This window comes from Hipposideros armiger, unplaced genomic scaffold, assembly GCF_001890085.2.
Source record: "Hipposideros armiger isolate ML-2016 unplaced genomic scaffold, ASM189008v1 scaffold_810, whole genome shotgun sequence".
Lineage (NCBI taxonomy): Eukaryota > Metazoa > Chordata > Mammalia > Chiroptera > Hipposideridae > Hipposideros > Hipposideros armiger.
This window is the reverse complement of record NW_017732160.1, coordinates 130,974-141,949: the sequence shown is the minus strand read 5'-3', so window position 1 is coordinate 141,949 and position 10,976 is coordinate 130,974. Positions and strand designations below refer to the sequence as shown.

Here is a 10,976-nt window from a genome sequence, read left to right as displayed (position 1 = left end):
AAATAATGACTGAAAACTTCCCTAACCTGGCAAAGGAAATAGATATACAAGCCCAGAAAGTGCAGAGTCCCAAGCAAAGTGAACCCAAAGAGGGCCACACCAAGACACATCATAATCAAAATGCCAAAGATTAAAGAGAGAATCTTAAAAGCAGCAAGAGAAAAGCAATTAGTTACCTTCAAAAGAGCTCCCATAAGACTGTCAGCTGATTTCTCAACAGAAACTTTGCAGGCCAGGAGGGATTGGCACAAAATATTCAAAGTTATGAAAAGTAAAACCCTACAAACAAGATTACTCTACACAGCAAAGCTGTCATTTAGAATCAAAGGACACATAAAGAGCTTCCCAGACAATAAAAAGCTAAAGGAATTCATCACCACCAAACCAGTATTACAATGAATCTTGGAATTATTTAAGAAGAAAAAGAGAAGATCCAAAATATGAATAATAAAATGGCAATAACTACATATATATCAACAACTACTTTCAATGTAAATAGATTAAAAGCTCTAATGAGAAGACATAGGGTGGCTGAATGGATAAAACAAGACCCATACATATGTTGCCTACAAGCGATTCACTTCAGATTGAAAGATATACACAGACTGAAAGTAAAAGGATTGAAAAAGATATTTCATGAAAATAGAAACAAACAAACAAATAAACAAAAAGCTGGTGCAGCAATACTTATACCAGATAAAATGGACTTTGAAACAAAGAGTATAAGAAGAAACAAAGAAGGACCCAGTGAACCCACTTCTGGCTATTTATTTGAACAAATCCAAAATATTACTTCAAGGTGAAATGTTCATCCATATGTTCATTACAGCATTATTTGTAATAGCTAAGATATAAAGCAACCTGGGTATCCATCAACAAATGAATGGATAAAGAAGATGTGGTACATCTATACAATGGAATATTACTTAGCTGTAAAAAGGTTGAATTCTTGCCATCAGCAACAATATAGATGGACCTAAAGGGTACTGTGCTGAGTGGAGTAAGACAATGAATAACAAATGTCATATGATTTCACTTGTAAGTGAAATAAAGTACAAAATAAATAACCAAAGAAATGAACAAACTCATAGACAACAGAGAACATTTGATGGTTGCTGTGAGAGTGGGGTTGGGCAGGGTGTAAAAGGGGAAAGGATTAAGAAGTACAAATTGGTTGTTACACAGTAGTCATGGGGATGTAGGGTATAGCATAAGGAATATAGTCAATAATATTGTAATAACTATGTATAGTGTCAGATGGGTACTAGATTCATTGGGGTGATAGATGGGAGGGGATTGGTGGCAGGGTGAGATAGGTGAAGGGATTAAGAAATACAAATTGGTAGTTGTAAAATAGTATTGTGGATGTAAAGCATTGGGAATATAATCAATACTACAGTAATAACTATGTATAGTGCCAGCTGGGTACTAGACTAGTCAGGGAGACCACTTCTTAAGTTATATAAATGTCTAACCACTGTTCTGTATGCTTGAAATTAATCTAAAATAATATTGAATGTCAACTGTAATTGAAAAATTAAAAAGGGAGGGGGGATAAAAGGGAGTAAGGAGTTCAAAGTTCCAGGTATAAAACAAATAAGCCTTGGGAATGTAATATACATCACAGGAAATATAGTCAATAATATTATGATAATGTGGCATGGTGTCAGATGGTTGCTGGACTTATCATGGTGATCAATTCTTTAGCATAGGAAATATAATCAATAATATGGTAATAACTATGTATAGTGCCAGGTGGGTACTGTGGAATAAATATGATGTACACCTAAAACTAATATGATATTGTAAGTTAGCTATATTTTAATAAAAATCTTTTTTTAAAAAAAGGTTAAATTAACTGATGAAGGTCATAGATCTGAGGTTCCAAAGTCCACACCCTCTCCACAAAGTCACATTCATCCTGCATTGCATCTCACTGAAAAAAAAAAATCGTTTGCCTCCTGTACACAATAATGATGCAACAAACATAGTGCTTTGATCAGGGGTCCTCAGATTTGGTGTAGGTAGGGCTGCTGTCTTTACCTCATTGATCTTCACAAGTCATTCCAATTCTCATTAGTAACCTGGAAGCTTACACCTAGAGCTTTCCTAAATGTTGCTCCTAACTTTCTATGATTCTAGCCCTGAGCCTTCTCATAAGGTTTTCTGATTGCCTCTCCATCCCTCCACTGGGTGTTACATTAGGCCTCCCTTAGGCTTTGCCCTCACTCAGTTTCTGCTTCTCCGTAAGCAGTGGAGGATTCCCTAGAGTGGCCCCCTGCTGGGTTTTCCATCTTCTGAAATAGAATCCTGCCTTCAATGATGCCATGGACAACTTTTCCACCTCTAGGGAACAACCTGAATGCCACTGGGGCGGTAAGGGGCATTTGGCACTTCCCCTTCTCTCCAACTGTCTGTGGAGTATCAGATATTCCTTAGGGAAGCCACTAAGAGTTGACTCTCTCTTACTGAAAAGTAGTAAAGATTCCTAGGGGAGGAAATCCACAGCCTGACTTCCAAACCAAATAGCTGAGGACCCAATGTCTGTTGCTCAGTTACCTGCATGCACCCCAGGGACCAATCTAAAATGGCCCCCCCATAAAAGAGCAGAAAGCATGAGGCTAGTTTCTCCATGTCCTGGGTCGGCCATTACAGAAGTAACACACATGCCCCCAAAGTAGCAGCTTTGCTAAACCACAGCATCAGGAGCTATAATTTGTCTCTAAATATAGATTTGAAATGAAAGAAACAATATTTCCTATGATGTGCCCTGTTGAAGGACCAGGTTTGTTTCCGTAGAAAATGGGATATGGAAGAACGCTTCAGAGGGCTGTAAGATATCAAGCAGAACTAAACCCACTAATGTGAATTCCATTCCGCAGCATTCACAGATGTGATTGCCAGAGGGTTTCTGGTTCCTGAAACCTGCCTATGTCATCAACGCCTATGTCATCCAGAGCTGACGAGTCCTTCTGTTGCAGTTAATACGTATATAGGTCATTTCAAAGAGGGCTCATGGGGCCGTGAAACCAGGAGCTCTTAGCTCTGTGACCAAAGGTTTAAGTTGCCCATAGGATGCAATAGTCATTCAGTAGTGCTAAGTTTTTCTGATGGGATATAAGACGCAGCCATTTAAATACTAAATATATAAACTCTCACACCCAGTTACCCACACTAATAGGAGATAGGTGGAACATGGATTAGTCATCATAACTAGATAACTGGAATTCACATCAGAACCTAAACCTGAACAAATACTTTCTTCTTATTCCCCTCACTAAGTCACCTCTCAGATGTGCTAACAAAGACCAAAATTATCCGATATGTGTCGCATTTCCTTGTTGGAGAAGGTCATTGAGAGAATGTCACTGCAGGTTGACCCTCAAGCTGGAACAGGGCAATTGAGGCTCCTCACTGCCTCCCCTGTCCTTGGAATACATGTTCTGCCCACCATTTAGCACTAGAGGCCACTTCAAGGAGCAGGCTTGAGAGAGTGATATGTTACTGAGACCATCTGGACTGTGTATCTGACTGAGCCGCATTAAAGCCTCTATATAAACGCTTATGATTCTTGAGGGTGTGTGCAGAGATCTACCTATTCATCTTGTGACTGCACAATAAGACAAGCCTCAAAAGTAAGCTCCCTTGCTTGTTAAACCTGCCACCTACAAATCTGTCCCTCCTTGCCCACCGTGTACGGAGGCCATTTTTGAATTTCATTTGGAGCACTCCTGAGGTTGAGAACCAGCATTCCCTTTTCTCCACCAAACCAGCTTCTCCCTGGCAATGGTTCTAATGATGACTAAAGTCTAAGTAGCAGAAGGAGAGGAACAGGAACCCTACAATATCCAGAAACTTGAAATTTCCTGTGACCAAGTACAAAGGAACTGCATTTTAATTATCCATGCCCTGAAATCCCCCTTATCCACCCTAACCCTGCCTTGCTTGGCAGAATTTCATCTTTAATCTTTCCCAGGGAAGTACAGGATCATTCCTTGGAAAGGCCAGCATGGTTTAGAAGCCCAAGCATGGTTTCCATCAGGAAAAAAAAAAAAAGTCAACATGATAGGAACTTCATCTCTGGCCATGCTGTTTATGGGGCTCAAGGCAGTCAAGTTCCCTGCATCCCATAGACCACACGAGGGAGGCAAGGCTGCCAAGTACAGTTTCACTGATTAGGCTCCAAGTGGCCTTCTGATTGTCTGAAAACTAATCAAATGCCTAAGAAATCAAGCACAGTACCTTTCTACTCATTGAGCTCTAGATACTACAGAAATGGAATCAGCGGCTTCTAATGGAGACTTAGGCTAATTTGATTCTAAATAATTCACTGTTTTCTGACCATCCCATTATTGTGCCCTCACCCCTGACCCAGTATCATACCTGAACACACACACACACACACACACACACACACACACACACACACACACACACCTTTTCTTTTATTCCACCTATTTCCAAATGCTTAAGTGGGATGAAAGTGAGCTAGCTAAACCAGGAGAGAACTGGGAGAGCTGAAGCTGTCACGGAGCTATCTCCCCCTGACATGTAAGTCGGCCAAATTGCCATAGCCAAGTAGCAATCATTTGTCTTTTCCATCTCCTCGGAGCAGAGGCTGATGCTCAGGGTAGTTTTACAATATGGACAGGGGTCTCCACAGCCAGGGAAAGACATCTGATGCCTCCTCTCCCCTCCCCCAAACTGTGCTCAGCCGTTGTGACTCCTCTAAGGCTTGACTGCTGGTCTCCAGAGGTGAAAGGAGCATGGATTAGCCCACTGTGCTGCCTTGCCCACAGCATAGTATAATATTAATTAGTCACCTTCCTTATTATTCAGTCAAAATATGCCAGACAGAAATAAATTACATTCTTAGCACATATTTCACACCCCTGGATCAAGTCTTGCAAGGGTTTTCTTTTATTATTTATAAGATCATGTGCTGTCTTCCTGCAGAAAATGAGATGGTCTGCATGAGGAAAAAGGTAAAAGAAATGCAGAGAAATGAAACAATCAGATATTCCCTAATGATATTTAAAAATAGAAAATTTGCTACTGTTACATACAGCATGTTCCATCTTTTGAGATTTAATGGCTCTCTTGTGGTTTAATGGAGAATTACTTTCAGTAATTGATTATTAAAATTTAAAATTGCTAACCATCTTCATTATTAGATGAGCGAACATGTTATCCTTGTAATTAAAAAAGCCTGAGACTCACTTTCATCCTGTTGACAGAGCGGGCAGACTGTCTCCGCACTCACTTGATGGTTTCAGGCTTCTTGTTTGACAAAAATAGCCAGCCAGTCATTTGATGATGAAAATGCAGAACATCCACAGAGACTGAGCAGAAAATATAATGAACAAAGAAAAAAAAATAAATAAAAAGCCCTACAAGCTAATTAAAGTTTTCGGTCCCGACTCATTAAATGCTCTGCATCACTTACGTGATATTTCAATGTGCTGCACTCAGGTAACACGGGGCCCTGTCACGTTACTCCAGCCTCCCTCAACATGCCTTCAGAAAGCATCACTACCTCGCCTCCTCCACCTGCAACAGCACCTGCCCTTTCATTTTCACCTCAAGATGTTACCATTACAAATTGTTAGTTTCGGTAACGTACAACCGAAAGGGGTGCTGGAAATATACAGTGTGATTTTCTGCTGTCTGGAATGTGTTTAGAATGTTTCTAGACTAGCATGAAGAGCTCCCAGGCTGAAGCACCCTGCTGAGTCCGGACAGTGTACCTCAAAATCCCTTAGGAAGTCCCACATCCTAAAGAGAGAAAGCTTTATCAGTGAGTTATCCCCACGCAGGCGGTGCAGAATTCGCCTTGATGGGAGCTTGCCTTCCCTTCAAAGTTTTCATTATGTTGGAGTGTTCTTTTTGTGAAGGCAGCACTCAGTGATTTCCAAAAAGAAATTTTATAACTGTCAATGAAAAGAGCCTATCAAAGGGGACATTTTCACAGCTCAAGTATGAGACAGATGTCAGGCTTAAGGAGAGGAAAATCCAGCAGATTCGAGAAGCACAAATATGAGTGAAGCAAAGTCTATTGTACAAGAAGATTTATTCTGAAAATCAAGGAAAATCACCTAAACATCAGCATATCTATAAAGTCTCAATTGTTTAACTCATAAAACCCCTGCTCAGATGTCAATTTTTAAAAATTGGCTAATCATTGACTTGCCAATATTTTGTGACGATTCAGACCCTCCAGGATATCCTCTCTGCTTCAACCCAGACAACCTTGATTGTTCCTTAATGCAAAATTACCACCATACCCTTTGTCCACACTCAAAAACTATGATATTACTGGCCAATATTTAGATGGTTATGTAAAGCTGTTCTCGAGTACTTGTCCTTGTGTTTGTGTTCCCAGTTAGATTATGTGATCCTCAAGAATAACAGCAATCTCTTATTTCTTTTGCTGTTTTCACTTATCTACGTAGCCTCTTACTTGATGTCGAGCTCAGCAGATCTACCACCTGTCTTCTTTCTCATTGGATATGGAAGTTTGACAAGAAGCTGAGATATTCTATACTAATTAAATATAACCTTGATTTTAAAATCCTACAGCGTAGAGTGGACTTTTTCAACCACAACAGTTTTCTCATTTCTCCCAAGAATGGTATGCAGATAGTTGCATATGAGATACGTAAATTCATTACATACCATGAGCATTAGGGCTTAATTCTCAAAACTTTTTGAGAAAGGCTAGTTTAGATTGTTCTTTCAGATTACCTTCAACAATCTTGCAAAATCACTAACAAGTAATAAAATCTCTTTTCACTTCCACAGTCTTTCTGGTTTTGGTGATATAACATGTTTCTTCCTGGAAGATAAGGTTTTTAAGGCCATCTCACATGTCACCTCCTCATAATCACTTTTGTATATCCAAACACCATGGCACCCTACCTGTCCTAACGGCACACGTTTTTCTCCTCTATCAGATACCACTATTAAATTATAGGCATGCTGATAGCACAATTCACTTTTGAACATTTGTCTACCTCTCTCAGCACCTATAAGCTAGCTCTTAATGTGTAAGATATTAAAGTAATTAGTAACTAAATAAATGAATGGATGAAAAAAGAATGGGCTAGTTCTGATACTTTTTCCCATTTCTCAATCCCCTTTTTAAATTTATATCTGAATGAAAATAGCTACCCAATACAAGTGTGCTGATTAAGTGTTTACAAAACATTTCTTTCTCATATGGGCATCAAAAATATATATTCGCAAATAATATCTTTCCATCTCAGTTGACAGCAATTGCATAGTTTCAGTTTCTCAGGCCATAACCTCTGAGTCATCCTGGACTTCTCTCTTTCTCTCACACTCCTTCTTCAATCCATCATTATATTATGTCAGCTCTTCCATCAAAATAGATCCAGACCATTTCTCACCACCTCCATTACTACCACCTTGTTTCAAGATACCACCATCCAGCTCTAAATGATTCTACTTGCCCTCTAATGTCTCTCTCTCTCTCTCTCTCTCTCTTTCTCTCTCTCTCCTCTCCTCTCCTCTCCTCTCCTCTCCTCTCCTCTCAGAAATATCCTGTTGTAACATCGCTTGGTTCAAGAGCCACTCCTCTGCCCAATCTTTCAGTGATTCCTGATTTCATTACAATGGCCTACAGGGTCTTACATCGCAAGATCTGCCTGCTCCTCTTCTCTCTACTACCCCCAGGCCTTCCAGCCTCCTTGCCCTTCCTCCAACCAAGCGTTCTGCTGCCTCAAAAAATGTCCTTCGGACATGCTCTTCTCAGCCTGAACTGCTCTTCACCAACATAGATGGGAGTGGAGGCCTGCTCCCTCACTTTCTTTAGATTACTGTTCAAATATCACCTTACTATTAAGACCGTTAGAGATTTATAAACGGTTTTTTCTACAAATAGTTTAATCCAGTTGATTTATCAAGGCAGTTTCAAAATGGAAAAATCACAAAAGCTGTAAACTGTTCATAGAATATTGCCGCATCAGAGGAACATCCAAACGGTGACATAGTTTGGGTGCATAATATGGACACATAATATAGAAACGCTATGGCTTCCTAGGAGGAGACTGTTACAAATGCATTTCCCCCTGTAGTTTCTTTCTGAATCATCCCTTTCATTTTCCACAAATGGTTAGAATGCCTACAAAGGGTTCTCAGGGCACGCTCACGTGACCGCTGGGGTGCAGATGTAGGCACCAGTCCACCTGTCCACCGTCCGCTTCTGTCGGACCCTGAGTCGTCTGCGGGCTCCTAACTGTTGCTCAGGGTCCTTTCAGGTCTGTGTGTCTGTTGTTCTCAGCACTCGGCTAGCAAGGAGGATGAAGCTACACAGAAATCCCGCATGAGATGAAAAGGAGGGGACATCTCAACATGGAAAAACTCTGCAATGAAAATGAAGCAGTGCCTGAGAAGCAAGTAAAGATGGAAAACCAAGAACAGCCACAGGATGCCGGAAAGCCAGAAATAGCTCATACTCTGGAAGACAAGGAGAAGTTAGAAAACGAGAAAAAGATAGAAGACAAGGGAAAGACAGAAGATGAGGAAAAGCCAGAGGAAGGAAAGCCAAAAGAAGAGGGAAAGCTAGAGAGCGAGGGAAAGCCAGCAAGCCAGAGAGAACCGAAAGAAGAAGGAAAACCAGAGAATGAGGGAAAGCCAGCGACCGAGGGAAAGCCAAAAGAAGAAGGAAGACCAGCCAGCGAACTAAGGGCTGCAGGAAGGCGCCCAGCAGGGGGTGAGTACCCAGGAAAGCCGAAAGGAAAACCAACAAGGGGCTGGCTCAGTGCCTCAAGGAATACAAGGAGGCCATCCATGACATGCTTTTGAGCAATGAGGAAATGATAAGAGAATTCGATGAGATAACTAGAGTAGAGGATGAGGTGAAGAAAACCAGACAGAAATTGAGGGTTTTATGTGGATGCAAAAAAGTTTATAGGACCCCTTCCAACCAAGGGGCCCAAGAGAACTCATGGGTGGGTGCAGGGCCCCACAAAGGGGCTTTGAAGACATTCCTTTTGTGTAGTGATCGGGCAGGCATTTGCCAGGCCCTAGGCTTTAAACCTTATGCCAGAGGTTCTCAACCTTCCTAATGCCGCGACCCCTTAATACAGTTCCTCATGTTGTGGTGACTCCCAACCATAAAATTATTTTCGTTGCTATTCTATAACTGTAATTTTGCTACTGTTATGAATCGTAATGTAAATATCTTTTTGTTTTCCGATGGTCTTAGGCGACCCCTGTGAAAGGGTCATTCGACCCCCAAAGGGGTCGCGACCCCACAGGATGAGAACCGCTGCCTTATGCTAATACTTTGCTTTAGGTGTCACTTTTATTATCCAGCTGCAGCCCTCTATGTTTCAGTAGCAGATTTTCATTCATTGCATGGAAAAATGTCTATGGTACATTGTAAAATTACAAAAAACAAAAAAAAACCAAAACTGTTTGCAGAACCATATATATAGCATCAGTCCATTTTTGTAAAACTGCAAAAATATTTACCTAGTGACCTATGTACAGAAAAATCTCTGAGAGCTGTGTCTACTAAAAGATTAACTGGTTATCTGTGGGTGATTTTTCTTTTTTGTTCAGATTACACAGAAGGGTGGAGAATTCTCTACCTACAATAGAGTTACCCTAACTTGGGTGGGTAGTACCCAGTTGTCACTTGAGCCTTGATATTTTACAAAGTTCTTACAAAACACTCCAAGTTTTTTTTTGTTTGTTTGTTTGTGTGCGCTTTTGCCATCTCCACTGGATTTAGATATTGGATTGGAGATTGAGCCTGGAGAAAAATCTGAGTGACCAGATTCTATACTATTCTCACCTGTTAATTTCTTGTTTGCTGACTTTTTTCTTAGGCAGAGTTGTCTCCAGAAAATTCCTGTTAGGCCCTACCTTACAATTTCAACAGACCCATCTACCTGTATGATTCCCTCCCACCCTCCTTCATTAGCCTTTTCTTTGCTTATACTGTTTTTTTAAATAAAATATTTTAAACAGTTAAAAAGAAAAATGGTTCTCAGGTTACTGACAACCAATTGCAATGTTTTCTACTATACCAGCTTAGATTTGAACACTGATTCTATCTATCGTATTTTGCCATGTAAAATGCACATGTTTTTTTGCCCAAATTTGTAAGGGAAAAATAAGGATGTGCGTTATCCATGGGTAGTACTAATGCCATATCTATATAAATGTTTTAACTCTTTTATTTATGCTTATGAGTTAAAAGTGAAACTGGAAATCAATAATGATATCCATATGCAAAATAATACTCTGGAATAAAATAATTGGTTTTGTTGAACTTACGACGAACTTTCAACAACAAAGAGTTCTTGGCCTTCTATGATGTGCAAATATCATAAATTTGTTACCAGTACATAAAATTTCTTGTACCTTGTATCTCTGTTCTTGTATTTTGTAATGATTTGTTACATAAAATGTCTTGTACCATAATATGCAAAAAAAATGCTAAAATTTCTTTATAATACAAAAGACAAGTATCTAAATATAAACAAACACAATTTGATTTAAAAAATTAAAACAAAATATTTTCCCTGAAAGTTTTGGACAAAAACATGGGTGCAGGGGTGACTATTTAGCTCAGTTAGTTAGAGCGTGGTACTGCTAACCAAGGTTGTCGATTCAATCCCCTCATGGGCCAGTGTAAGCTGTGCCCTCCTTAAAAGCGTAAACTATGCCATTGTAGCGTGAAAGCAATGTATAACTAATGACCATGGCTGTTCCCCAATAAAATTTGGTTAAAAAAATAGTGGGTGCACATCATACATGGGAGCGTATTCACAGCAAAACATGGTACCTAATTTTTCCATAAAGAACAGGGCTCTGGAAGGAAGGAAAGAAGGAAGGAAGGAAGGAAGGAAGGAAGGAAGGAAGGAAGGAAGGAAAGGAAGAGGGAGGGAAAGAAGGACAGGAGGAAGGGATGGAAAGAAAAAAAACAACTTTCATTTACTACT

The 10,976-nt window shown here is 40.0% G+C and overlaps 1 pseudogene; it reads left to right on the top strand.

The window, feature by feature from the left end:
- Positions 1-8,358: 8,358 nt before the first annotated feature.
- On the top strand, positions 8,359-9,022 carry LOC109374318 (transcription elongation factor A protein-like 4; annotated as a pseudogene).
- Positions 9,023-10,976: the final 1,954 nt, after the last annotated feature.